Here is a 27,613-nt window from a genome sequence, read left to right on the forward strand (position 1 = left end):
AAAAAAACGCACAATATATCAAAATGTTCCCACAAAAATTCTACATTCGAATTCACCCGGGCTTGCCCGGTTGGACAATTTTTAGAATCGCCAAATTCGAAAAGAGTAAAAAGTTACGACCAGTTAAAGTTTTTTTGCTGCAAAAAAAGAAAATAAATTCTGTGGCGCACCTAGTGCCCATGCGCCACAGAATTAACGTCCAAAATTTGAATTTTATGTCGTCCTCCTCCACTTCTTCTCCACTTCTCCTCACTACTCCTCCACTTCTCCTCACTTCTCCTCTTTGGATGCAAACTTCTCCTCCACTTCTCCTTCTCCTCCTCCTCCTCCTCCACCACCACCACCACCACCACCTCCTCCGGCCTCCTCCTCCTCCACCACCACCACCACCTCCTCCGGGGACGGCCTCCTACTCCGGCGACCTCCTCCTCCTCCTACTCCGGCGACGATGACCTGCTCCTCCTCCTCCTCCTCCGGCCGGCCTTCTCCTCCTCCTACTCCGGCGACGACGACCTTCTCCTCCTTCTCCGGCGACCACCTCCTCCTCTTCCTCCACCACCTCCTCTTCCTCCACCACCACCTCCTCCTCCTCCGGTCGTCCTCCTCCTTCACCCACCCACCCACCTCCGGCTACCTTCCAACGAAATTTAAAAAAAATTAAAAAAATTCGGCGGCCCCAGATCTAGATCTGGCCGCCATTTTTTAAAATTTCAAAAAATAATTATGTGGCGCACCACCGCTGGTGCGCCACATAAATAAGTTTCTATGGCGCACCGGCGGTGGTGCGCCACAGAAATAAGTTTCTGTGGCGCACCACCGCAGGTGCGCCATAGAAATAAGACTTTCTATGGCGCATGGAACGGTGCGCCACAGAAACCTTATTTTTGTGACGAGAATTCTGTGGCGCACCACCCATGCGCCACAGAATTGATTTTTGGTGCACCACTGATGAGCCTTTTCCTACTAGTGCTAATTGATTTGTAGTAGATGGTTAAGAAGAAAATGTGTGTAAATTACTGAAGTCTTTGTATGGGCTTAAGCAAGCGCCTAAGCAGTGGCATGAGAAGTTTGAAAGAACTTTAACCGCTGAAGGCTTTGTTGTAAACGAAGATGACAAGTGTGTATACTATCGCCATGGTGGGGGCGAGGGAGTTATTCTTTGTCTATATGTCGATGACATATTGATATTTGGGACCAATCTTACTGTGATTAAGGAGGTCAAGGAGTTCCTATCTTGTTGTTTTGAGATGAAGGATTTGGGAGTAATTGATGTGATCTTAAACATCAAGCTGCTGAAGGATGACGATGGTGGGATTACATTGCTTAAGTCCCACTATGTGGAAAATATCCTGAGTCACTTCGGGTATAATGACTGCAAATCTTCTCCAACGCCTTATGATTCTAGTGTGATAATTCATAAGAATAAAAGAATTGCTAGAGATCAATTGCGATATTCGCAGATCATTGGCTCGCTTATGTATTTAGCCAGCGCCACGAGGCCTGACATCTCCTTTGCTGTAAGTAAACTGAGCCGTTTTGTGTCTAGACCTGGAGATGTTCATTGGCATGCTCTTGAGAGAGTTTTGCGCTATTTGAAAGGCACTGCGAGTTATGACATTCACTATAGTGGGTATCCAAGGGTACTTGAGGGTTATAATGATGCAAATTGGATATCTGATGCTAATGAGACTAAGGCCACAAGTGGTTATTTGTTTACACTTGGATGTGACGCTGTTTCCTGGAAGTCTTGCAAGCAGACCGTCATTACGAGGTCAACTATGGGAGCAGAACACACATCATTAGACACAGCCACTGCGTGAGCTCTTGATGGATTTACCTGTTGTTGAGAAACCAATACCCGCTATTCCTATGAACTGTGATAATCAAACTGTGATCATCAAAGTAAACAGTTGTAAGGATAATATGAAGTCATCAAGGCATGTGAAGAGGAGACTGAAAACTGTTAGGAAAATGAGAAACTCCGTAGTTATAGCGTTGAATTATATCCATGCGTCTAGAAATCTAACAGACCCCTTCACAAAGGGACTATCACGAAATGTGATAGAAAATGCATCGAGGGAGATGGGTATGAGACCCACACTATGAGCTGCCCACGGTGGTAACCCACTCCATGTGATCGAAGATCCCGTGAATTAGAGCTGGGAGACAAGCTGTTGGTCAGCTGGGAGGAGAGTATATATCCCTATAGCAATTTTACCACTCCGTAAGATGCAATACTCTCCTAATCTGCATGGCAGGTTGATAATTATCTTAATGTGTTCTAGTGGCTTATTTTAGCAGAGATGTTGTCCTACAGAATATCTTTTTAAGAACACACCTATATGAGTCTGATTGTTAAACGTCGTAATCTATGAGAGTTGGGTTCTCTCTAGTAAACTCATGAAAGGCCCTGGAGTATGACGTATAAGCTCCAAACCGCGAGGAAGCCTGGTGGCAACCTAGTATCGGTCTAGGCTTTGTCGAAAGCTAGTGCGCAGAAAACTTGTAGTTCAAGGCATAATCCACTATCCAAGTTGCAATCTAGTGTAATATGAAGCTTTAAGTGGAAGTTTAACTTAACAGTCTCCACAACATACCGGTATATAAAACAATATTCTGGAAACTTATTGATGAGATGTGCCAATGAGAGTTTGTGGGGGATTGCTGGAATTTTTGGCCATTTGGCCTTTGGCCTATGCCCGTTATCAAATTCTGAAACTCACATGGCCCATTCCAAAAATCAGTGGCAGCACTAGTGGGGGCTAAAGTTTAGTCCCACATTGCTAGTGGGAAGAGAGTTGGAGTGGTATATAAGGTGGGTTGTTCTAGTCCTAGTAAGTGAGTGAGAAGAAAGAGAGCTCTCGCGCACTCCTCCTCCTCCGCCGCCCGCCTCGCCACGATGCGCCGCGGGTTGCGGGAATCTTGCCGAGCCGAGCTTATATTTTTGTTGTTTGGGAAATTAATTGTGTAATCAATTACGAGTCATTAACGGATGTTAACACAGCTTTTTTCGTTCCCTTTTTTCTGGATTGTGAACTCGTACGTGGGCTGCGTCCCACGACCTTCCCGAACCGCATCATATAAGTGCGGACGCAAACCCTAGCCTGCACTAGACGCAACGCGACTACCTGTTTCCAGTTCATTGCGCCGCCGCCTTCGTCTTCCTCATCCCGTCCGTCGGCGTGCACCGACTGCCGGGACAGTAGGCCTCCGGAACCCTGCCTCTCGTGAACCTGTACGGGTGAGGGGAAATCAGGGTTTTGGGGAGCGCTCCGGCGCGACTACTGGCATCACGGCGTCATCATTGGACGACGAGTTCCTCCGCACCGATAACTTCTTCCCGTATCTCAGCGACTTCTTCGGCAACCTCAACATGGGCGACAACGACGCTGCTATGAAGTATGTGATCTTGTCGTTTCTCTTTCAGTTTCTTCTTCTAGTTTGTATGGTAGATGTGATCGGTTTGTCTTATTTAGATGTGATCTGTTCATCTACCTTATTAGTCTGCACGATTGGTTTATTTGTTATTTTCATAGTCATGATTTATTAATTACTTGTACGGATTATTTCATATGGATATTTGCTTATATATTCAACATTTTCTTCTTACTATCCCCTTGCCAAAAGAATTTTGATCGGAAGTAGTCCAATCTTTTCTAGACTTCTTTGGGTAACTGGAAGAAAGAAATCATATACAGTACCATATTTGTAAGTACTGAATTAATGAGGACTAACCTTCCCCCAAGGAATAGTAATTTTCCTTTCCAACTAGTAAGAAGTTTGTGAAGTCTTTTTTCAATAATTTTCCATTCATTCAAAGTGAGTCTCCGATAATGGATCGGGATAGAAAGATAGCTGAGTGGAAAAGAACCAAGCCCACATCCGAATAGTTTGGCGTACAGGTTGGCCTTATCTTTGGCCTCGCCAAAACAAAACAATTCATTTTTATGGAAATAAATCTTAAGACTTGACAACTGCTTGAATGCTAAAAGGATTAGTTTCAGATTTCGTGCCTTTTTCAAATCATGATCCATAAAAAAAATTGTGTTATCGATATATTGAAGAATAGATAAGTCTCCATCAACCAAATTGGGAACTACTCCTTCAATTTTATTATCGATCTTAGCACACTCAATTATATCTGCCTCAGTCTGATCGTTTTGAAACACTCCTCACTCTGATCATTGCTACAGTACATGGAATCAAGGAAAATAGCAGCCTAGCTTGCTACAGCAGCTAGCATATGTGTCCATCAGTGTAAATTTCTCAATTAGAAACATGCAAGTTTAACTTAGTAGATAACATCGAGCAGAATCGTTTTTCTAACTAACCTCGACATCACGAGCTAGTACGAGCCTGGAAAGACAGACGTAGAGATGGTAAGTTTTGCTTGTAGAAGCGTTGTTTACAAATGAGAATGGAGCTAACGGCTTGTATGTAAGCTATAATCCAAATGAAAATCCGATGACGCCACGCTCGTCACCGTGCAAACTCGACTGCATCTATTCAACGTATCTCGGCACTTATCTGAAGCGGCTGGCTGTTTTGTCTGCTGCATCACGACGGAGGGGTAGACAACCTTTCTGAAGTCTTCTTCGCCTTCCGTTTCCTCTGATTCTTTCTTTTGCTTCTTCTCGGCACATGCATCAGAATAATCCAGGTCTGAGCTTGAGCTCCACGCCTAGTCTTCTTTCTTCCGACAGGAATTCAGTTGCTCGAAATGTCCTGGTGTTTGACAGACTGAAGATAGAATAGAAGCTTCAGTTATTCTCCCGCAGGATTCGTTTCTAGAAAGATATGAACAGCTGCCCGATCAAAGCATCATACCCAAATGCAACGACTTACATACACTTCGTACGAATCAAATTCTATGCGCACTATGCAAAATCCGAACGAAAAGTACTTGGCAGCTACCAAATCACCAGGAGAGCTGTGTCTTTTTTTATATATGTTCCAGAAACTGAACACCTTATTTTATGGGACACCAACGACATGGAATTTGGATCTACTCCATCTGTCGCCGCCTGCATTTGCATATTTGCATTAATTTTATACATTGCATGATATCGATTCCGTATTAACATATGATCAGATCCACGTTGCCACACGCCACCGCAAACATCACGCAGTTTGGTCCTGTAATCACACATGGAAATTGGAACTGTTCCTGGTTTCTTTGGATGCCTCCTAGATATAAGTCAAAACTGATGGCAATGGTGTCAAGGAAAGTCCGCCACGGTTTTGCATTTGTCAAGCGCACAGAGCCCGTGAGCCACGAACGGTTCGATTGACATACTCCGGGAGAATTCATATGTACCTGAAATGTCCTGGCAGGTGACGCATTCGTGCTCCCCATGTTTTCTTCCCCGATATCGACGTGATTGATATGTGGAGCATGTTGTGAAGTGTATATGTGGATTGCCTAGCCCTTTCCATCAGTTCGGACTTTTGGTTCAAGTGGTTAGTGCATGAAGCTTAACATGGTATCAGAGCCCCAGGTCCCACATGAAAAGAACCAGTGACAGAAGCAGCAACTGCAGGAGAGCTGGCAGATGAAGTGTCGGCGGAAGGAACGCGAAGCCAGTCTAACTCCCAGAGGCCCGGGGACTCAAGGCTGCGAGGGCCAGCTCCAACCAGGGCCTGTGTACGGCGGTCCTGAACAGCACAAGAATCAGCGTCAAGAATGACGCGACAACCAGAATCAGTAAGCTGACTAGCGGAAAACAGGTTCATCTTAAGGCTAGGAACATGAGAAACATCAGGAACAGAGAAAGATGAAGTAGAAAGGGTGCCTCGACTGGGAAACAGGAAGAGAGGAACCATCAGCCGTGATAACACGGACAGGAGAAATAAGAGAGCGAAGAGCGGAAAGGATAGAAGACGTAGAAGTCATATGAAAAGAAGCTCCAGAATCCAGATACCACGGGGATGACGTACCTGACTGTGTAGAAGGTGGTGGTCGCGCGGTGCCAGAAGAGCCAGACACAGAACCAGCAGTACCCGTCGAAGAAGAGCCTGTAGCAGCGAGCAGACCACGAAGACCACGGATAATGTCCTGATCAGACAGCGCAACGGCGAGACGAGCCCGAAGAACCAGCCTGCCGACGAGCAAGCTTATCAAGGTACTGCTGACGTAAGCTGGGGTCCCTCCTCCAGCAGCCAGAGACGTCGTGGCCAGCCTTGCCATAGAAGGCGCAGGGAGGACGAGGACCACGAGGCTGCTGAGACTGACTCTGGCCCTGGACCGACGGAGTAGAGAGTAACGGCGGTGCTGGAGACCGCAACGAAGCGGACGGCACAGGAGGACCACGAGCAGCAAGTGCAGAGGGAACCGCAAGAAGACCAGCACCACGAAGACGAGTCTCCTCTGCGCGCAGCTCAGCGAGTACCTCAGAGAGCGGAACACGACCACGGGCAAGCAGGCTGGGCACGACGCGGCTCAAACTCCGTGCGGAGCCGCGATAAGAACTCAAAAACGCGGCTGAAACTCCGGATCCGCGCGCACAGTCAGACAGCAGGGACAGGTGCCACACACAGCTGTACGAAGAGAATCAAGCTGACGCCAAATAGCAGCACTCTGAGTATAGAACTCGTCAATAGTAGAATCACCCTGCTGAAGATCATGCTCCTGACGAACCACAGACAGATAAAGAGCATCCCCAGACGGCTGATAGCGCTGACGAAGAAAAGCCCACCGAGCGGCGGCGGTGGGAAGACTCATGAACTCGGCAGCATGCCGAGGCGGAACACCGGAAGTGAGAACAGCGAGCAGCACGAGCATCATCATCGATCCACCGAGTGTAGTCGGTCGGATCCAGCCGGTAGGTCGCAACGACGAGTGAGAATACTCCCGAACCTTCCGGTCATAATCAGCCGGAGCGGTATCAGCGGCACTCTTGGCTGCATCCTTGTCCTCCTGAGAAGCATCGGGGGCAAGGGAAACGGGCGTCGGTGCAGTAGGCGCCGTAGGAGCAACGGGGCGCAACGGACAAGGGTCCTCGCCAGAAAGCACACCCCAAAGACGAAGACCGCGCATGTGGACGCGCATAAAGGCAGCGAAATCAGGATAATTCGCGCCATCAAAAGTCACCGGGCAGCGAGGAATCGCAACATAACCCGACGAGGAAGACATAGCTCTGTCGTTTTTTTTTTGGCTTTTTTTTTTTACTAACTGACGGAGCCGAGCCGAGCCGAGCCGAAGCTCAGATCGAGCCGATCAGGAGCCGAGCCGAAGCTCAGATCGAGCCGATCAGGAGATCAGATCGATCTCGAAATCGATCGGGACGGCGGCGGAACGGGCGGTCGGGCGGCCTGCAGGCGCGGGCGGCCGGAACGACCGGGGGGCAGCGGGAACGGCGGGCGGGCGGCCTGGAGGCGCGGGCAGCCGGAGCAGCGGCTGGCGAGCAGGCCGGCGGGCGGCCGGAGCAGCGGCGGCGAGCAGGAATCAGCGGGCGGCCGACGGGAGGCGGCCGGGAACGGCGAGAACGGCCGGCGGGAGGCCAGGAAACAGCGGAGAACGGCCGACGGCGGCCGGAGCTGGTGAAGGAGAGGCGGCGGCGGCGACCGGGCGCGGCGGCGAGATGCCAAGGCGGGCGGCTGCGATGCGAAAAAAAAGCCTTACGACTCTGATACCATGATAAGCTTCATGCACTAGCCACTTGAACCAAAAGTCCGAACTGATGGAAAGGGCTAGGCAATCCACATATACACTTCACAACAGAGCACATGGATGGACGGCGCCGGCCGGCGCTGTGCCTTGGTTGAGAATAGAGCCGGCGCTGACCTCTGGTGATAGCTCATTTGGAGAGTTAATCCAGTGGTGTCAATGCAGATTTTGTTAACCACTTTTCCTTCGAAAAATATACTACTGTGAATTGGATAGCCATCAGACATTAAGGCGCCGACACCGAAGAACCCGGAACAATGTCCAAGAGAGGGAAAACAACGCTAACACAAAGCTGTGGAGCGAGATCACGGTGAGGAGCGGCGCGGCGACCCGACCGCGTCTTAACTACAGCGTAGCGCATTGCCAGGATTAAGCATGCAAATATACTAAGACCATGTACTATGTGTGAAAAAGCGGTTCTAACACTCTCTCTCCTCCTATTGAATCGATTCTATACATAACAAGGAACCGAATCATTGGTCTGACACAAAAAAACGGCTCCTATTGTTGGTTTGCTTCTTTGCTTGTAAACCATGCATGCATGCATGGGATAGGAGAATGGGCCCATATGGCATAGACTAAAAAGAAAAGGAAGATTCATCAATTGGCATGCATGTATGTCAGAGCAAAGTGATTCACACATAGCAGCGAATCAAAGCCGATTCCAAACCCTGCCATGTTTTCCTTTGAACCGAACACACATAGTACATGGTCTAAGCTCAACGTCTGATCTTCTGGCCCCTCAACGTGCAGGTTCATATGATTTTGGTCGAACGTCGAATCATTCGTGTCATGTGTCATTCAAGATGATATACGTTGTCACTCATGATCAATTAATTGTATACTTGTATTATACTGTGTTTGTGTCACATTCTATGTGTTTTTTTCCTATTTGATTTTTTTGACTAGTGCCTTCACATCTAGAGTTGCGTCAAGGCGATAATAACAAGATGACATGTAAAGCTAACTAAGTGTCTGGATCATCACAATCAAGTGTTTGGAGTTTGCTGGATCGGGTGGTATTTGGTCGTGCGCACCCATATTTTTATTTCAGCCGTTTGGTTCTGGAGGGAGCGGCTCGAAGCTCTGTTCTGTGTTAACATCAAGTGACATTTTGTCCATGGTGAAGTCAGAAGAAGAGAATATCATGAAGACCGGATAGTAGGTATAGCTAATGGAGATTTAAGTCTCCGCGCTGTTGAGGGACTTGCTTGGCGTTCAGGGCTTCGCAGTAGTGGTATAAAAGTGGGGACGGCAACACATGTGAAGTTCAGAGTCCTACCTTTCAGGGTGAAAACCTAAGGTCTAACCTTAACTGGTTGTGCCTGGCAATGACCATGTTGGAGGCATTGTTTTGAGAGCGGGCACTATCTTCAGGGTGAAAACCTAAAATCTTTGATCGGGCGACGACGTTGTTGGTGCACTATTTTCTTCTTGGAGGCGTCGTTTTTGGAGAGTCTGTATTTCAGGTGTTGTCTTGGTGGTGGATGTATTGTTGTTGCTAGGCCTAGAATGCTGTAGCGGAACTTTTGTTTCTTAGTTTTCTTTTTTCCTTTTTTGGATGTGTGCCTCCGTATTGTCATTAGGGTGTTGCGTTGTTGCAGAGGCTGGGTGTAGTTGGTATCTTCTGATATTAATATATTTCCTTTATCGAAAAAATAATATCCTTGTCAGATGGCTGATCTGGATTGCTAGATAAGTTCATACTACGCCCATTGCATTTAGTGAAACCTTTCCTAATTAATCCATTCATCGACATCTAAAGCAGAGAAAATCACTGTCCAGTTTATAGTGCTTCTAGAACCAATCGAAAACCCTACCACCCACGATCAGGAACCATTCAAAACCTCCACTAAAAACTCAGTGAAGGTGCAGACGACGGAGGGTCTCGATCCAACTTCTATAGAAAAACATGCGTCGCATGTAAAGCAGCTAGAAAAAAAAAGATGGTCGACAGGATGTAAAGCAAGAAACAAGCCTCGAGAATGCAGATCTCTCCCTGCTGGTAAACTTAGGTCACAATCAGGTAGCATGCAACCCACATGACGCATTTCTTCATTTGCCTTCTAGAAGCATTTCAACGGCTGAAAGTACTGACAAAAGAAAAGGTCCAACTGAAAAGGTCCCAGCCAGGTGATCCACGAGACCACGACGGAAGAGTGCCACATGGTGCAAAGGTATCCATGAGGGTAAATTTCGTCCACGGAAAAACAATTTCTCTGGCTCAATCTGATTATTGCTACACAGTACAGGAGCAGCCTAGCTTACTACAGTAGCTAGTGCATCCATCATCCATGAGTGTACATTTCTCAATTAAAAACCTGCAAATTCTCCTTAGGCCGGTGCCAGCGCAGGCTGGAGGGGAGGCGGTAGCGGCGGCGATGGGGCGGGAGAGGGGCGGTAGGCGGGCGGGAGTGGAGCGGCGGGCGCCGGCTGGCTCGCCCGGCGGTAGCGCCCGCTACCGCCCGGGTGTCGCCCGCGTAGGCGGCGAGATGGAGGCGGGAGCGGGGCGGGAGGCGGGGCGGCGCGTTGGCGGGCCGGGGCGGGAGGGCGGGCGGGCGGTAGGCGGGCGGGAGGCGGGCTGGAGGCGGGCGGGAGGCGGGCTGGAGGCGGGCGGGAGCGGGCGGGAGCGAGGGCGGGAGTCGGGCGGGAGCGAGTAACGGCTAGCCGACGTGGCGCGACCTGATTGGTCCACGTCGCCTAGCCGTTGCCGGTTCAAAATTTCAGCTCCACCCCTATAAATACCCCCATTTGTTTCACTCACACTCCACACCCATCTCATCTCCATTCATCACCTTCCGTCTCTCCAACTTCTCCACCATGTCCGGTTGGACTCCACCGGATTGCACCACGTTCACGGATCTGATGCTAGACGGGTCACCAATAGACCTCGAAGGTGTCTCTCCGACACATCGTCGCACCAATGTAGCTTCTTCGCCGATTCCCCGAGTTTTATGGTCCTCCGGCGCACCACCTCCGGGGCCATATGGCCCATACGCTCCACCTCCGGCGCCTCCGGGGCCATATGGTTCATTTCTTCCGCCTCCGTATCCATACCCCCAAGCACCTCAAAATGCTCCACCTGTAGGTAGCGGGAGTGGCACTGTACCCCCGTACCCACCACCTTCGTACGGGGCATACCCTCCACCTCCGTATCCATACGCGCCATATGGTCCGTACCCCCCACCACCTTCCGAAGCTCCAAGCTCCGAGTCCAATGCCGCGGAAACAATCGTACCACCGCGTGCAAAGAGGCTTGACTCGGACTGTCCGGAAGAGGAGAAACCGGTACTTTACAAACCCATCACATATTTATTGCATTATTGGTTCTTGCTACGATTTGTCACTAACAATATCTATTTCGGGGTAGGTTAATGCTTGGCTTTTTAACTCCAAGGACTCTGTTGCCGGTAATTGCAAGACCGGCACTAGTTTTTGGGGTGGGATAGCTGCAACCTTCAACGCTACCGCGGATCCTTCCCGTCATCGGACCTCGAAGCGGTCGAAGGATCATTGGAACGCCTACAACAAGGAGGTGTCCCTGTTCAATGCATACCACATCCAAGAAACAAATATGCGTCGAGTGGAGCGAGACGATGATATGGTCATGAAGGCGGCAATGGAGAGGTACGCCGCGGACAAAAGAGTGACAGGGGCCGTTCGTAAAGCTCCACCGGTGGAATCGTCGTAAAAAATGAAGCGAAGTGGAAAGGACAACATGGTCCTGGTAGTGGAACCGACTCCGAGTTCCAAGAGAATCCGTCTAGGACCTTCCGGTGAGTTCAGCTCTAGCGACGCGACGGGCGACACGGAGGAAGAGCGTCCAATGGGCCGCGATAGGGCCAAGGCCGCGGTACGTAAGGGCAGGAGGAAGGGGAAGGAAACCTCATCAAGCGATGAGGTAGGAAGTAAATCCTTCGCGATGAGTAACATGATGAAGAGTTTAGTGAAGGCTAAGCTATTCAAGCAATGGAACAAAGTGAAAGACCGATCAACCGTCGACATGAACGAAGCGTAAAAGCGCAAACATGCGAAGGCCATGAAGATGCTGGAAAAAGAGCTTGGTCTGGAAGATGATGACGACGAGGAGGAGGAGCAGGAACAAGAGGAAGAAGAGTAGAATTTTTATTTATTATGTAATTTTTAATATTTATTATGCAATTTATTAACTATTATGTAATCGGAAATATTTTAAGTTGAATAAAATATTTTCTTGCATTATTTTGAATGTCTAAACAAAATCGAGTGAAATAACTTAATGTGGAAAAGAAATGGTGATGTGGAGGGAGAGAAGTGAGAGTGGGGGCTATAAGCACGTGCGTTGGCACCGTGTGGTGAGAGTGGGGTGAGAGTGGGGTGAGAGTGGCCCAAAAGCTGACGTGGCGGGGCGGGAGTGGGGCGTTGGGTTGGCACCAGCCTTAGATGATAGCAAAGATTTTAAAAAAAAATGAATCTGGATCGATCTTCTTGACTAACCGTCGATATCACGAGCTACGAGCCCAGGATGACAGGAAGTTTTGGTTGCAGAAGCGTCTCAGATGAGAAATGAAAAGAACCCATCTTGGACAACGGCCGTAGCTAGAATGGTGCTAGCTAACGGCTTGTAACTACAATCCAAATGAAAATCGAGTGGAGATCCTTGATGCATGCACGGCGTTCCGACACGACGCCACACACGTCGCCGTACGATTGCTCGGAAGACTAGACTGGACCTATTTGAAGTGTCGCCAATGTCCCTCGGCGCTTAACACGGACTAGGCCGACGGCCGGCTGCTCTCGGCGTAGCCACGCCTGGCCCTCGGCGTAGGCTACGCCGACGGCAGCTCTCGGCGCATGGAGTCAGCGTCTACCTCCCTCGGCATAGACAATATTGCCGTCGGCGTAGCTCGGTCCTCGGCATAGACAAAACCGTCGGCATACAAATTTTAAAATTTTGAATTTCCTTTTTTCCAAAAAATATTCAAAAAAACAAATCAAAAAAAATATTTTTTTTATATGCCGAGGCGGCATAGAGTTTTAAAATTTTTAAAATTTTAAATTTTTTTCTTTTTTTTACTTGTTTATCTTTCACCCATACACTTAATCTTAGGTTAAATTACAATCATGGTTAAACTTCCCAGGCGGTCACCCATCTTCACACTACTCCAACCTTAGCACGCTTAACTTCTTAGTTCCATTTAGATGAGCTTCCCTTAAAGATTGACACCTTGCTGATAATAATAGCCTATCAACCCTATTAACCCTTGGACCGTGATGTCACAACTCTTTATTTTTGAATTTCAAACAATTACTTTAGTAAACAATAATGAATATATAAGTAACAATAAATAATAATATTGATTTCAAATAACAATAAAATGAGCACATAAAGTGATATGCTATAGACCTAAAAACATTTTTCGCGAAATTTATTGAGCGGCGGAAAGTGTACCCCTATTTCAAATCCGGTCAGTTTCCAGCGGATTCGGCGGGACACCGCAGGAAGCCACATGGATTCCTAGATAGCTAGCGCGCACATATGACATGTGATATGTGGTGCAGAGGCGGTGTACTACCACTATGCTGAGGTCTTCCGTAATACTAAAATACGCCCCATGTAGCTGCTTCACAAAAAAAAATCGATTTGGCACCCCGAAAATGAAAAAACCATCGCCCATGGGTCGGATTGGAAATCCGCTCCCGGGCCATGCCTTCCTTCCCAGGGACCAAGCACGTGCCAAATATGGCCTCGTTCCGACAAACTATGCGGTGTCACAAGCCGTTTCCTACTCATTTGCCCTAAAATCCATAGAACTCCAGACATGATAGCCCTGTTTGTGAAGGGTTTTCCAAAATAATTGCCGTATTCTAATTCCGACTTTTGGAGTGGTTACCAGGACACATAAAATGATGCTATGCGACTCCAAGGGATTTTCTGACTTCGTTTAAATTACCATTTTTCCAAAACGGGGCCCCACGGAGATGCGGTATGGCCGTACCGGGCGCGCTGGGGCACCTGTTCACCATCACGCTAAACGGAAAACATTTAGAACATAAAGTGATGTATCATAGACATAAATACATTTTTTCGGGAATTTATTGAGCGACGAAAATTGTACCCTTAGTTCAAATCCGGTCAGTTTCCAGCGAATTCGGTGGGACACCGCAGGAAACCGCATGGATTGCCACATAGCTAGCGCACACATATGGCATGTGATATGTGGTTTGAAGGCGGTGTCCTACCACTACGCGGAGGTCTCGCGCAATACTAAAATGCGCCCCATGTAGCTGCTTCACAAAAAAAACCGTTTTCACACCCCGAAAATGAAAAAACCGTCTCCCATGGGTCGGATTGGAAATCCGCTTCCCGGGCCTTTCTTCCCATCCCAGGTACCACACACGTGCCAAATATGGCCTCGGTCCGACAAACTATGCGGTATCACATGTCGTTTCCTACTCATTTGCCCTAAAAGCCATAGAACTCTGGACGTGATAGCTCTGTTTCTGAAGAGTTTTCTAAAATAATTGATGTATCCTAATTCTAATTTTTGTAGTGGTACTAGGACACAAAAAATGACGCCATGCGGCTCCAAAGGATTTTCTAACTTAGTTTAAATTGCCATCCGACCAAAAAGGCCCTACGGAGATGCGGTATGGCCGTACCGGGCGCGATGGTGCACCCGTTCACCATCGCGCTAAACGGAAAAAAATTAGCAGATAAAGTGATGTGTCGTAGACCTAAAAAAAAAATTTCGCGGAATTTATTGGGCGACGGAAAATGTACCCCTATTTCAAATCCTGTCAGTTTCCAACGGATTCGGCGGGACACCGCGGGAAGCCGCGGGGATTCTCAGATAGCTAGCGTGCACATATGGCATGTGATATGTGGTGAGGAGGCGGTGTCCTACTACTACGCGGAGGTCTCACGCAATACAAAAATACGCCCCATGTAGCTGCTTCACAAAAAAAAACCTTTTTGTCACCCCGAAAATGAAAAAACCATCGCCCATGGGTCGGATTGGAAATCCGCTTCCGGGGGCTTGCTTCCCATCCCAGGGACCACGCACGTGCCAAATATGGCCTCGTTCCGAAAAACTATGCGGTGTCACGGGCTGTTTCCTACTCATTTCCCTTAAAGCCATAGAACTCCGGACTTGATAGCCCTGTTTCTGAAGGGTTTTCCGAAATAATTGATGTATCCTAATTATAATTTTTGGAGTGGTTACTAGGACACATAAAATGACGCCATATGGCTCCAAGGGATTTCCTAACATAGTTTAAATTGACATCCGGCCAAAACGGTCCCACGGAGATGCGGTATGGCCGTACCGGGCGCGCTGGTGCACCCGTTCACCATCGCGCTAAACGGAAAAAATTTAGCACATAAAGTGATGTGTCGTACACATAAAAATATTTTTCGCGGATTTTATTGAGCGACGGAAAGTGTACCCCTAGTTCAAATCCGGTTAGTTTCCAACGGATTCGGTGGGACACCGCAGGAAGCCGCAGGGATTCCCAGATAGCTAGCGCGCACATATGGCATGTGATATGTGGTGCGGAGGCGATGTCCTACTACTACGTGGAGGTCTCGCGCAATACAAAATAAACGCCATGTAGCTGCTTCACAAAAAAAAACCGTTTTGGCGCCCCGAAAATGAAAAAACCATCGCCCATGGGTCGGATTGGAAATCCGCTTCCTGGGCCTTGCTTACCATCCCAGGGACCACCCACGTGCCAAATATGGCCTCGTTCCGACAAACTATGCGGTGTCACGGGCCATTTTCTACTTATTTCCCCTAAAAGCCATAGAACTCCGGACTTGATAGCCCTGTTTGTGAAGGGTTTTCCAAAATAACTGCCGTATCCCAATTCCGTCTTTTTCAGTGGTTACTAGGACACATAAAATAACGTGATGTGGCTCCGCGGGATTTTCCGACTTCGTTTCAATTGCCATCTGGCCAAAACGGGAACCCGAGGACATGTGAGAAAGTGTTTGAATTGTTACTATGTTAACATGCTACTTTACATGATTCAAATATGCATGATTCTTACATAAACGGGTAGAGGATGTTTTTCTGAACATTTTGATATCTAATACGCATTTTTCTGACATCATATGAATTAGTTATGATTTTTACAAAATTAGAAAAATTTGAAAAATAGCCTACGCCGAGGGTGGCCGTCGGCGTAGCCCTATCTATGCCTAGGGCCAAATATATGCCGAGGGCTGCCCTCGGCGTAGACTTCGTTGTGCCGACGGCAACGATTCCGCCTCCTCTGATCTTTCTTGCACTTTGCAGCGCATATACATCCGAATAATCTACGTCTAATTTATCTTTTTTTTTCGATAAAGAGTATATACTAATATCGTATAGATACCAATTACACCCAACCTCTGCAACAACGCATTGTCCTAGCGGCATTATGGATGCACACAACCCAAAAAGAAAGAAAATTACAAAAAAAGTCTCGCTACATCAATCTATTGCTTGAAACAACGGAACTAACACCACCAAGACTGCAGCAGAAGTTCAATTTCTTCAAAAGCGACGCCTCCAAGAAGGAAACAGTGCACAAGCGCTGTCGTCGCCAGATTATAGATCTTATGTTTTCATCCTGAAGAAAATCATCACTCTCAAAGCAATGCATTTAACAAGGACATTGCCAGGCACAACCAATTAAGGCCAGACCTTGGATTCTCACCCTGAGAAGTAAGACTTTGAACTTCTCTTGTGTAGTCACCCCCACATACATACCGCTGCTTCAAGTCACGAATCACCAAGCCAACTCCTTATCACCGCCCAGACTCGAACCACCATAGCTACCCCCCAGATCTCGACTTTCATGTCATTCTCCACCAGCAACATGGAACGAAAACGTGCTCGATAATATTAACGGCCAGCAAAGCTTCGAAGTGCTCCCTCTAAAACCAAACAGTCAGAGAAAAACATGGATGCGCACGACCAAATTCCACCCGATCCAGCAATCTCCAGGCATGTCGCCCATTTGTAGTTCGCCGGCGGAGCCTTCCGGAACACGACAGTCCAGCCAGATCGTTGAAGACACGAAACCGACGGATCAACATCTTCGCGCGAATTGGAACCATAGAACAACCACATTTATGCGACCGGACTAGCAACCCCCTCGCCGCCGCCCGGCTTCCGGCAAACGGAAGGAGCGGTCCAAACCCTACCGCCCCAGATCGAGCCGTAGGGATGTCCTTAGATCGGCACACGCACATATGGATCGGGGCAGGAGCCTCCGTGGATCGCGCCGCCGCCAGCCCGCCATTGTGAATGCCACCTCTGCCTCCTCCGCGCCTCACTGGAGCGCGCCGGCGAGCGCCGCACAAGGCGAGCTCCACCGCCCCACTGCCATGACTCCACCTGCGCCACCCAGAAGAACCCCCACGCGAAGGGGAATCGATGGGCCGCGCCATTCCCACCCGCCGTCTTTGATAGCCAGGCGTGGACGCCACTGTCGGGCAGCAGCCCTCGCGCACGAACGGCCCGAGAGCAAACGGCGGCAGCGGCCAGCGGGCGGGATCTTGATCTGCCGCTGACGAGGAAGATGGGCGCCTCGGGAGTCACCCTTGCGCGAGCGGCCCGGGAGGTGCGGTCTGTTTCCTCACTAGATTACGTCTAATTTATCTGTCATAAGGCATTCGAATCGGCCTCCGTGGACAAGCGGACTGGCCGCGCACGTTCTAGTGGTGGGATCCAAATAAATTGACTCGCACGAACTGCTCCATTCGTTCACCAAATTTAAGCCCATGATGCGTCGGGTCTAACAAAGCGGGTGTCCTCCCATGTCCTCCCTTTGGCCACCCGGCCCTCCCGCTAGACGCTAGTGGCACACAAGGCATACACAAGCAACTCCCCTGCCCAAACCCTCGCCTGCCATCTCCGCTGCTACCCCCAGGCAGCTTCGACATAATTCCTTCTGGATTGTTGTTGCCATCAATAGTTCCGAGTGGGTCATGCGTGCCATGAACCTCATTTTTTGGCTACCGTCTATGACACCGACAAAAGATCTGGCCGGCTGTTGCCATCCCAAGCCGGCCAGCGTCGCGACTTCCCCAATTTCCAGCAACGACCCATTTATGAACAATATTTATTTTAGTAATTGTACCACTGTATGATAAAGTATGTGATGACAAAATTTGAATTGTAATGGCTAACTTGGCAAGCCTGGCCATGGCCAGCATGGACATAATGGGTCGCTCGATATAATGTGTTGATGTGCGCACTGGTCTGGCGGACCGGACAGCTATCCACAATTTGTCCGCGGGGCGATCTAAATGGACCAAAACGATCGCCGTTTTGGGTTGCCCCGCCGGAGATGCCCTAAGCTCAGCTCCGCGGCTAGTCCTGGTTCTTCCGACACAATTTCAGTGGCTCGAAATGTCCGTTTGATAGATTGCAGGGCTGCTAATATGTCGTGGCGACGCATTCGTGCTCCCCACGTTTCGTTCCTCGAAATCGACGGTCTTGATATATCGGGATGGATACTCCAAACTATGTGTATCCATAGGGGATCCAACCATCCCTAAGCCTGGGCACACGCCCAGACTTCCAGCCGGCGGCGCAACCTATTTTGATAAACAAAATTGGTGAATATTTTAATGAAAATTAGGTCGAGCTTAGTACGCCCAGGCATGATGCAAATTTTAGGTCCGCGGCTACCCATATGGAGCACATGGACGGCGCGGGCCAGCGCTATGCCTTTTTTCTTTGAGTGTAAGCCAGAGGGCTGTCCTCGCTGGTGAATATTACATACCCCGTACGATTAGAATTTACAAGCCTGCTTAGGCGCCGAAGCATCTCGAGCGAAGTTCGAAGCGCGTTCGTCTGATGCCAACTTTTGCTTTGTGTGCGGCGCAAGCTAGGCACCGGTCAGGTGTGTCTCGAGAAGTCACGGATGACGTCCACCGTTCTGTTGATGCCAAATTAAGGAGGGAAGACGCCAGCGCTCGCGTGATTCTGAACTGAAGATATGTGTGCAAAGACCAGGTTTATGCGATGATCAGGGGCACGGCCTAGGTGATGCATGCTCCAGTTCCCGCGGGCGCACGCCGTCCGTGCTTGTCGACAGCGTCGGCGTCCGTTGCCCGGCGGCTGAATTACGTCGTCTGATGGCTCATTTGGACAGTTAATTCAACTACAGTGGCGTCCATGCGTTACTTTCTTTCGCCTCTTTTCCTTGTAACTGGAATAGCCATAAGACATGACGCACCGACATTGAAAACCCGGAAGAATGTCGAAGAGAGGGGAAACATTGCGAACACACATCAATGGAAAATCACGATGACAAGTCTCATCCAATAAAACTACACAGCCAAACCGATACAAGTTGATGAAATAACCCTTTCACAAAGCTGAACAACGATAAAAAAAAAAAAAACAGTAGTAACCACACCCTCCAGGAAGCAAGCGAGACTATCCCATGAACGGTGACAAACTGACAACTAAGTCATACATATGTTTTTTTGAACAAGAGGTGGTATTTTTTTTGACAGAGTAATAACCTTTATTATTCAAACATAGTCATATCTGTTACAAGCCTAGGCATAAGGAAACTGGGAGGATCATCTAACCAGGAACCCAAACTGGATCGGCTGGCTTGCCTAGCTAGTACATCAGCTGCCTCGTTGGACTGTCTCGCACTAGTAGAAAATGAGGCTTCCATCCAGCCCCATTAGTCCCTAAATATTTGGAACCGTGACTAATGGGACCTTTAGTCGCGGTTCGGTAGGCGAACCGCGACCAAAGGCCTGGGCCCAGGGCGCTCGCTGGCCAGCTGGTGCACGTGAGGGGCTTAAAGGCCTTCGGGCACCTTTAGTCACGGTTTGCCAAGCCAACCGCGACTAAAGCCCCTCCCCTATATATACCCATCCAGCAGCCAGCACTTAGCCATTTGGAGCCATTCTCTTCACAAACTTTACAAGGGGTGTTAGGTTTGCTTTTGGTTTCTCTTATGCACACAAGGTGTTTGATGAAATGCCCCAAGAGCGTGGGGAAGGTGAAGGGGAAGGTGAAGGGGAAGATGAAGAAGAGGCACGTGATGAGCCCGTTGATGATCTTGGTCGGACCATTGCTGATGCACGGAGAAGCTGCGAAACTGAAAAGGAGAGGGAGAATTTGGATCGCATGTTAGAGGATCACAAAAAGTCGTTGTACCCCGGATGCGATAATGGTCTGAAAAAGCTGAGCTGCACACTGGATTTGCTGAAATGGAAGACACAGGAAGGTGTAGCTGACTCAGGATTTGAAAACTTGCTGAAAATGTTGAAGAATATGTTTCCAAAGAATAACGAGTTGCCCGCCAGTATGTACGAAGCAAAGAAGGTTGTCTGCCCTCTAGGTTTAGAGGTTCGAAGATACATGCATGCATCAACGACCGCATCCTCTACCGCGGTGAATACGAGAATTTGAATGAATGCCTGGTATGCATCGCATTGCGTTATAAGATCGAGGCGATGACCACTGGTGACGATGTTGAGGGCCGGAAACCCAGGAAGAGGGTTCCCGCCAAGGTGATGTGGTATGCTCCTATAATACCACGGTTGAAACGTCTGTTCGGGAACAAAGAGCATGCCAAGTTGTTGCGATGGCACAAAGAGGACCGTAAGTCGGACGGGCAGTTGAGACACCCCGCAGATGGAACACAATGGAGAAAGATCGATAGAGAGTTCAAAGATTTTGCAGCTGACGCAAGGAACATAAGATTTGGTCTAAGTACAAATGGCATGAATCCTTTTGGCGAGCAGAGCTCCAGCCATAGCACCTGGCCCGTGACTCTATGCATCTACAACCTTCCTCCTTGGTTGTGTATGAAGCGGAAGTTTATTATGATGCCAGTGCTCATCCAAGGTCCGAAACAACCCGGCAACGATATCGATGTGTACCTAAGGTCATTAGTTGATGAACTTTTACAGTTGTGGGGCAGACCTGGTGTACGTGTGTGGGATGAACATAAAGAAGAGGAATTTTACCTACGAGCGTTGCTTTTCGTAACCATCAACGATTGGCCTGCTCTTAGTAACCTTTCCGGACTATCAAATAAGGGATACAATGCATGCACGCACTGCTTACATGAGACTGAAAGTGTATATTTGCCAAATTGTAAGAAGAACGTGTACCTTGGGCATCGTCGATTTCTTCCGAAAATTCATCCGAGTAAGAAAGAAAGGCAAGCATTACAACGGCAAGGTAGATCACCGGCCGAAGCACTGCGGAACGTCTTGTTGCTGAGGTATTTGATATGGTCAAGGATTTGAAAGTCATCTTTGGAAAGGGTCCTGGCGGACAATCGGTTCCGCGAGGAGGCGTGAGGGCGCGCACCCATGTGGAAGAAGAAATCTATATTCTGGGAGCTAGAATATTGGAAAGTCCTAGATGTTCGCTCTACAATCGACGTGATGCATGTTATGAAGAATATTTGCGTGAACCTTCTAAGCTTCTTGGGCGTGTATGGGAAGACAAATGATATAAAGGAAGCACGGCAGGACCAGCAACGTTTGAAAGACCCTAATGACCGGCATCCGGAATGGTTTCAAGGTCGTGCGAGCTACGCTCTGACCAAAGAAGAGAAGGTCATCTTTTTTGAATGCCTGAGTAGTACGAAGGTCCCGTCTGGATTCTCGTCAAATATAAAGGGAATAATAAACATGGCGGACAAAAAGTTCCAAAACCTGAAGTCTCACGACTGCCACGTGATTATGACGCAATTGTTTCCGATTGCTTTGAGGGGGCTCCTACCGGAAAATGTTCGAGTAGCCATTGTGAAGCTATGTGCATTCCTCAATGCAATCTCTCAGAAGGTAATCAATCCAGAAGATCTACCACGACTACAGAACGATGTGGTCCAATGTCTTGTCAGTTTCGAGTTGGTGTTCCCACCATCCTTCTTCAATATTATGACGCACCTCCTGGTTCACCTAGTCGAAGAGATTTCCATCCTCGGTCCGGTATTTCTACACAATATGTTCCCCTTTGAGAGGTTCATGGGAGTATTAAAGAAATATGTTCGTAACCGTGCTAGGCCAGAAGGAAGCATTGCCAAGGGCTATGGAAATGAGGAGGTAATTGAGTTCTGTGTTGACTTTGTTCCTGACCTTAAGCCGATTGGTCTTCCTCGATCGCGGCACGAGGGGAGACTAAGTGGAAAAGGCACGATCGGCAGGAAATCAACGATATGTATGGACGGCCATTCTATGACTGAAGCACACCACACAGTTCTGACCAATTCCAGCTTGGTGGCTCCGTACTTTGAGAAACACAAGAATATTTTACGCGAGGACAACCCGGGGAAGCCTGAATCCTGGATTACGAAGGCCCACATGGAGACTTTCGGCAGTTGGTTGAGTAAACATTTAATGAATGACGATGATGTTGTAGATCAGGTTGTACATGTTGGCCAAGACACCATCTTCGACTATAACGACTTTCCAAGGGTACGAGATAAATGGGAATACATTTTACACGATCGCCCAAGATAAAAAGAGCACCAACCAAAATAGTGGTGTCCGCTTTGATGCAGCAACCGAGAATGGGGAAAAGGTCACATATTATGGTTACATAGAGGAGATATGGGAACTTGACTATGGACTCTCCTTTAAGGTCCCTTTGTTCCGGTGCAAATGGTTCAAGCTAACAAGAGGAGGGGTAAAGGTGGACCAGCAATACGGAATGACAATGGTGGATTTCAACGATCTTGGTTACCTTGACGAACCATTCGTCCTAGCGAAAGATGTCGCTCAGGTTTTCTATGAGAAGGACATGAGTAGCAAACCGAGGAAACTGAAAGATAAGAAAACGATCAGTACATCATGCGATGATCCAAAGCGCCACATTGTTCTTTCAGGGAAAAGAAACATCGTGGGAGTGGAGGGCAAGACAGACATGTCAGAAGATTATAATATGTTTGGTGAAATTCCGCCCTTCAAAGTGAACACCGACCCAAGCATTAAGTTAAATGATGAGGATGCTCCATGAATACGGCTCAATCGTAAGCAAGCAGGGATACAAGGGAAGAAATGATGTGTAATAATTTATTGTACCAAACTTTGTTGAATGGATCATGTGAATTATATTATCTGTGATGTGTTTGGTGTCCATTTTCGAATGATTCGATCGATTCGAGATAACACTGATGATACATGAAATTTGGAGTGACTAAGTCATACTCCTGTCTAGGCGTATAATGGGAAAAGGACTAGAGGAGCCGTAATTGCATGGGATTTGGTGGACCTAGCATTGCCGAAATCGATTGGCGATGCCATAAATACCACTGATGATACATATGAAATTTGGAGTGACTTAGTCATACTCCTGCCTAGGCGTATAATATGCATACTCGTAGTCTTCATAGTCGCCGCCGTTGTACTGGGTAGTCGTCGCCTTCTAAGTTGCCGCCGTTGTCGTCGCTGCTTGTCGTCGTCGGCTGTCGTCGGGCGGCGCTCGTGGCTCGAACGAGGGTAGCGCAGGCGGGGGATATCGCCGGCCGTGATGTAGTCCATGACGCTCGTAGAGTCCGGCCGTACCACCATAGCCGACGGCCGGCCTCGTGGAAGTTCCCCGGAGGCGAGACCGTCCTCCTCATACACAGCGAGCGCCTGTCACGCCGATTGATGAAGAAGGCGTCCCAAGTATGCTGGTTATCGGGATGCCAGCGGGGTTCATCCGCTGCTCCGGCGTGAGGTCGAGGTAGTAGTGGTTCGTGATGGACGCCCGGCGCGCAGTACCCTGAGGGAAGGGAGGGACCGGCACGCCTCCGGCGCTTAGGCTCCAGCCGGCAGGGACGCGGTAGCCTGGTGGGCAAGGGTAGTTCGAGGCGCAAAGCTCCTCCACCTGCTGGTAGGTTAGAGTGGGTATGGTGGAAGCCATGAGAGAGTGATGAGAGATTGTAGAGATGTGATAATGCTGGCCAAGCCGGGCTACATATATGTAGTGAGAAATGGCGGGAAAAATGGGAGCGGGAAGAGAGGAGGCGGGAAGAAAGTGGCGGGAAGAAAGAGGCGGGAAGACGGGGAAGAAATGGCGGGAAGAAGAGGAATCCAGAGCTGGTCATCTAATCTTTAGTCCCGGCTGGTGGGTGCAACCGGGACTAAAGGTGGTTTTGTATCATCTAATAAAACTGTCGGTGGGATAAGGACGTCTGGGTAAGCTTTAGTTTTATTTTTCTGAATTAGTTTTATTTTTCTGAATATTTTGATATATTATTTGTATTTTTAACATTTTCAAATAAATTAGTTTTATTTTTCTGAATTTTTCATATATTATTTGTTTTTTTAAGATTTTTAAATGAATTAGTTTTATTTTTCTGAATTTTTTGATATATTATTTGTATTTTTAAGATTTTGAAATGAATTATTTTTTTTTGAATTTTTATATATATTATTTGTATTTTTAACATTTTCAAATGAATTAGTTTTATTTTTCTGAATTTATGATATATTATTTGTATTTTTAACATTTTCAAATGAATTAGTTTTATTTTTCTGAAATTTTTGATATATTATTTGTATTTTTAACATTCAAAAATTAAAAGAATTTTAAGAAATACCTTTAGTCGCGGTTGGCCACCAACCGCGACTAAAGGGGGGAACTATATTTACGCGCGTGCCCAGAACAGCCGCGCACTCTCCATCTCCGCGCGCGATTCTCGAAGAAGACGAAGATGAAGACGCCGCCCCGGACGCTGTCAGGCTGCCCAGACACCGACCGCCGCCGAGCACCGCCCGCCGCCGTCCTCGCTTCTTCCCGCGCGGTCGTCGCCGCCCAACCGCCCCAGCGTCTCCGACCTACGTTGCCACCGTCAACCGCCGCGCGCGCCTCCTCCTCGCTTCTTCCCGCGCGCGCGACCGTCGCCGCCCAACCGCCCCCGAGCCGCTCGCCGCCCGATCCCGCGCCGCTCGCCACCGTTCCCCGCGCAGCGCCGCGTGCTGTGCTTGTCGGCGCCACCGCGCGCCCCCACATGCAGCACCGCAGCTTGCCGGCGCGCGCTGGCCGCCGTCGCGCTGCGCGCGAACAGAGACAGAGGGAGAGGCGGCCGGGAGCCACAGAGAACTTCGTCTCTCTTTTTTTATTTTTAGTTAAACTTAAAATTTGTTAATCAAAATTGTGTACTTTAAAATTTGTTAATTAAAAATGAAAAATTTACTAACGAAAAATGAAAAATTGTTAATTAAATTTTGTGAACTTTAAATAGTTCTAAATTGTGAACTTTAAATTTTGTAAACTTTAAATTTGTTAATTAAAAATGAAAATATGTTAGCTAAAAATGAAAAATTGCTAATTAAATTTTGTGAACTTTAAATAGTTCTAAAAATGAAAAATTGTTAATTAAAACGGACGCGCCTCGCACGCGCCGCCAGACGCGCCGCCGCCCGACGTGCCTCCGCACGCGCCGCCAAACGACGCGCCGCGCGCGTTCGCGCACGTACGGGCAGAGGGGCGCCGGGCCGGATTTTACTTTATGTTAAGGAGGGGGCACCGATCGAAAAAAGTAAAACTGAGGGGGCTCAGCGCGACCCTCTCGCGCGCCAGAGAGAAAGAGAGAGAAAGGAGGGACCGCCACCGTCACCGCCACCGCCCTTTCGCCACCGCGCGCCCTTTCGCCACCGACCCCGCGTGTATACGGAGGGGGCGGCGAGAGGCCCTCGCCGCCCCCTCCTTATACGCGTGGGTTTTTTTTTTTTGCTTTTTTGTACGAGAGAGAGGATCGGCACCGCCACCGCCACCGTCACCGCCACCGCCACCGCCCTTTCGCCACCGCCACCGGTCTCTCGGTCACGCGGTCACTGCGAGGCGAGGTCGATCGTCCGCATATACACATCTAATACGCGTCCCCCCTCTCACCTCCCTCGTCGCCCTCTCTCTTTATATGTAGAAGATATGTGATATAATGCTGGCATATACACAATTAATTAGTTTTTACTACATGTTTTCAGGAGTGACACATATGGCGGACGATAGAGCCGACCCGATTAGGGATAACTATAATCCCGAAGCCGAGGCACATATTTTTGGCATCATAAACGGCGACATTCTTTATGTGCCGCCGCCCCAAGAAGATGAAGAAGACGATATCTCTTCTTATCTGAACCTTAGCGGTGAAGATGAAGGTCGTCAGCGAGGCGATGACGAAGGAACGGGCACTGCTGATGGACGTCAACCGTCGACAAACACCTCCGGCGATGTTGATAAGCAATTAGCAATCACCACCTCCGGCGAGGTATATATATATACATTGAGCCTCTGGTGATACAAATTTACCGATTTCAATAAATATGTGTATTAACTCGACTCTCTTTCTTATTTTAGCCCTCGGCCAGCGGATCGTCGAAAAAATCGGTGAAGACAAAGCGTGGCAAAACCAAGACGCTGAAACAAGGAGTGATATTTACCATTGATGTTATCAGTCCAAAAGGCAAGCCACTGGAGCCCGAAGAGGCGTACACCAAGTTCATCAACCAATGCGGAGTCGTTGTTAGAGACAGTGTCCCGATCACCATCCAGGAATGGCATGAGCCAGTGAAGGCACGTGTTGGTTCCACTTTCGTCAGCAAGAGAAAGAAAAAGGAATGCTGGAGAACGCTTATGGAGCATTTCGTTCTACCTCCGGAATACCGCAAAAAAGATGAATTCAGTAATGACGATCTGGAGGGACGTAAGAGGAGGAGGCTAGTCAAAGAGTTCGCTCTTCAGAAGATGGCCACAACATTCCGCACATACAAGAAAAATTTAGCGGCTCAATATGTCGAGAAGGGGAAGACTCCAGATTTCACCGGACAGTATGAGAAGATTAAAGATGATTGGCCCGAATTGGTGAGGCAAAAGAAATCCGAGGAATTCAAGGCCATATCGGATAAAAATAAGGCAAATGCGTCTAAGAAGCAGTACAATCATATTGTGGGGCCAGGAGGATACCGCCTTTCTGAGCCTATGTGGCCAAAGATGGAGGACGACCTGAGGGCGCGAGGAATCCCTCTAGGTACCGAGGGATGGGACCCTAGGGCCAAAAGCTGGTGGTACGGGCATGGGGGAACGCTAGACCCGGTGACGGGGGAGTGTACCCACCGAGACACAAAGTTTAAACCCACCCAAGCCCTTATTAACGCAATGAGGGATGCTCAAGAGGGGAAGATCAAATTCAACAGAGAGAATGACCAGCTGACAAGAGCCCTCGGGAATCCTGAACACGGAGGACGTGTACGAGGCAAAGGCATCATTTCGTGGGAAGAAGGGTTTTCCCAGGAAGATGACCCCTACGATTACTGAAGCCGTAAGAGAAAGGCGGATTGGCAAAAAGATGAGTGAGCGCGGTTGGCATCGGAATTCGGTGAGATGAGGAAAACCGTGGATGTACTAGTAAAAGAAGAGATGCGGCTCGGACGCGGCATTAAGATCATCCACCGGATGTGGGAAGCCGACGGCGGAGAAGCGGTGTGGCTTCAACGGAGGCCCCACCGGCTGGTGCACATGCACTCGACGATCGAAATGCCTGCCGGAGCCTCCGACGATCGAAATTACTGCACCGGTGCCTCCTCGCTACCCCGTGGACGATGTAAAGGAGATGAAAGAATGTCATTTGTATTATCCAATCGGGAACATGTCCATGAAGGTAGCCATCGGCAGTGCTTTACCATGTGAACCTGGAGCACTCCACCACAACAACCCCATTCAAGATGGCTATGCTCGTGTCACGGTGGAGGACATAGTACAAGGGTTTGAGGACACGGAGATTGACATTGCTACACATGAAGGGGAGAGAAGACTTGGAGATGTCAAGCGCCGAGTTCATTCTATGGCAAAAGAAGTTTATCAAGTTTCCGGGCGAGGCGCCAAGGCCAACAAGTCCACCCCCTACGGTGGTGGTGGCGGTGGCGGTGGTGGTGGTGGTGCTTCACCTACACCTCCTTCACGTCGGCCGATGCCGCCCCCAATTCACCTCCGGCGGGTAAGC

The sequence above is a fragment of the Lolium rigidum genome, chromosome 3, assembly GCF_022539505.1.
Source record: "Lolium rigidum isolate FL_2022 chromosome 3, APGP_CSIRO_Lrig_0.1, whole genome shotgun sequence".
Lineage (NCBI taxonomy): Eukaryota > Viridiplantae > Streptophyta > Magnoliopsida > Poales > Poaceae > Lolium > Lolium rigidum.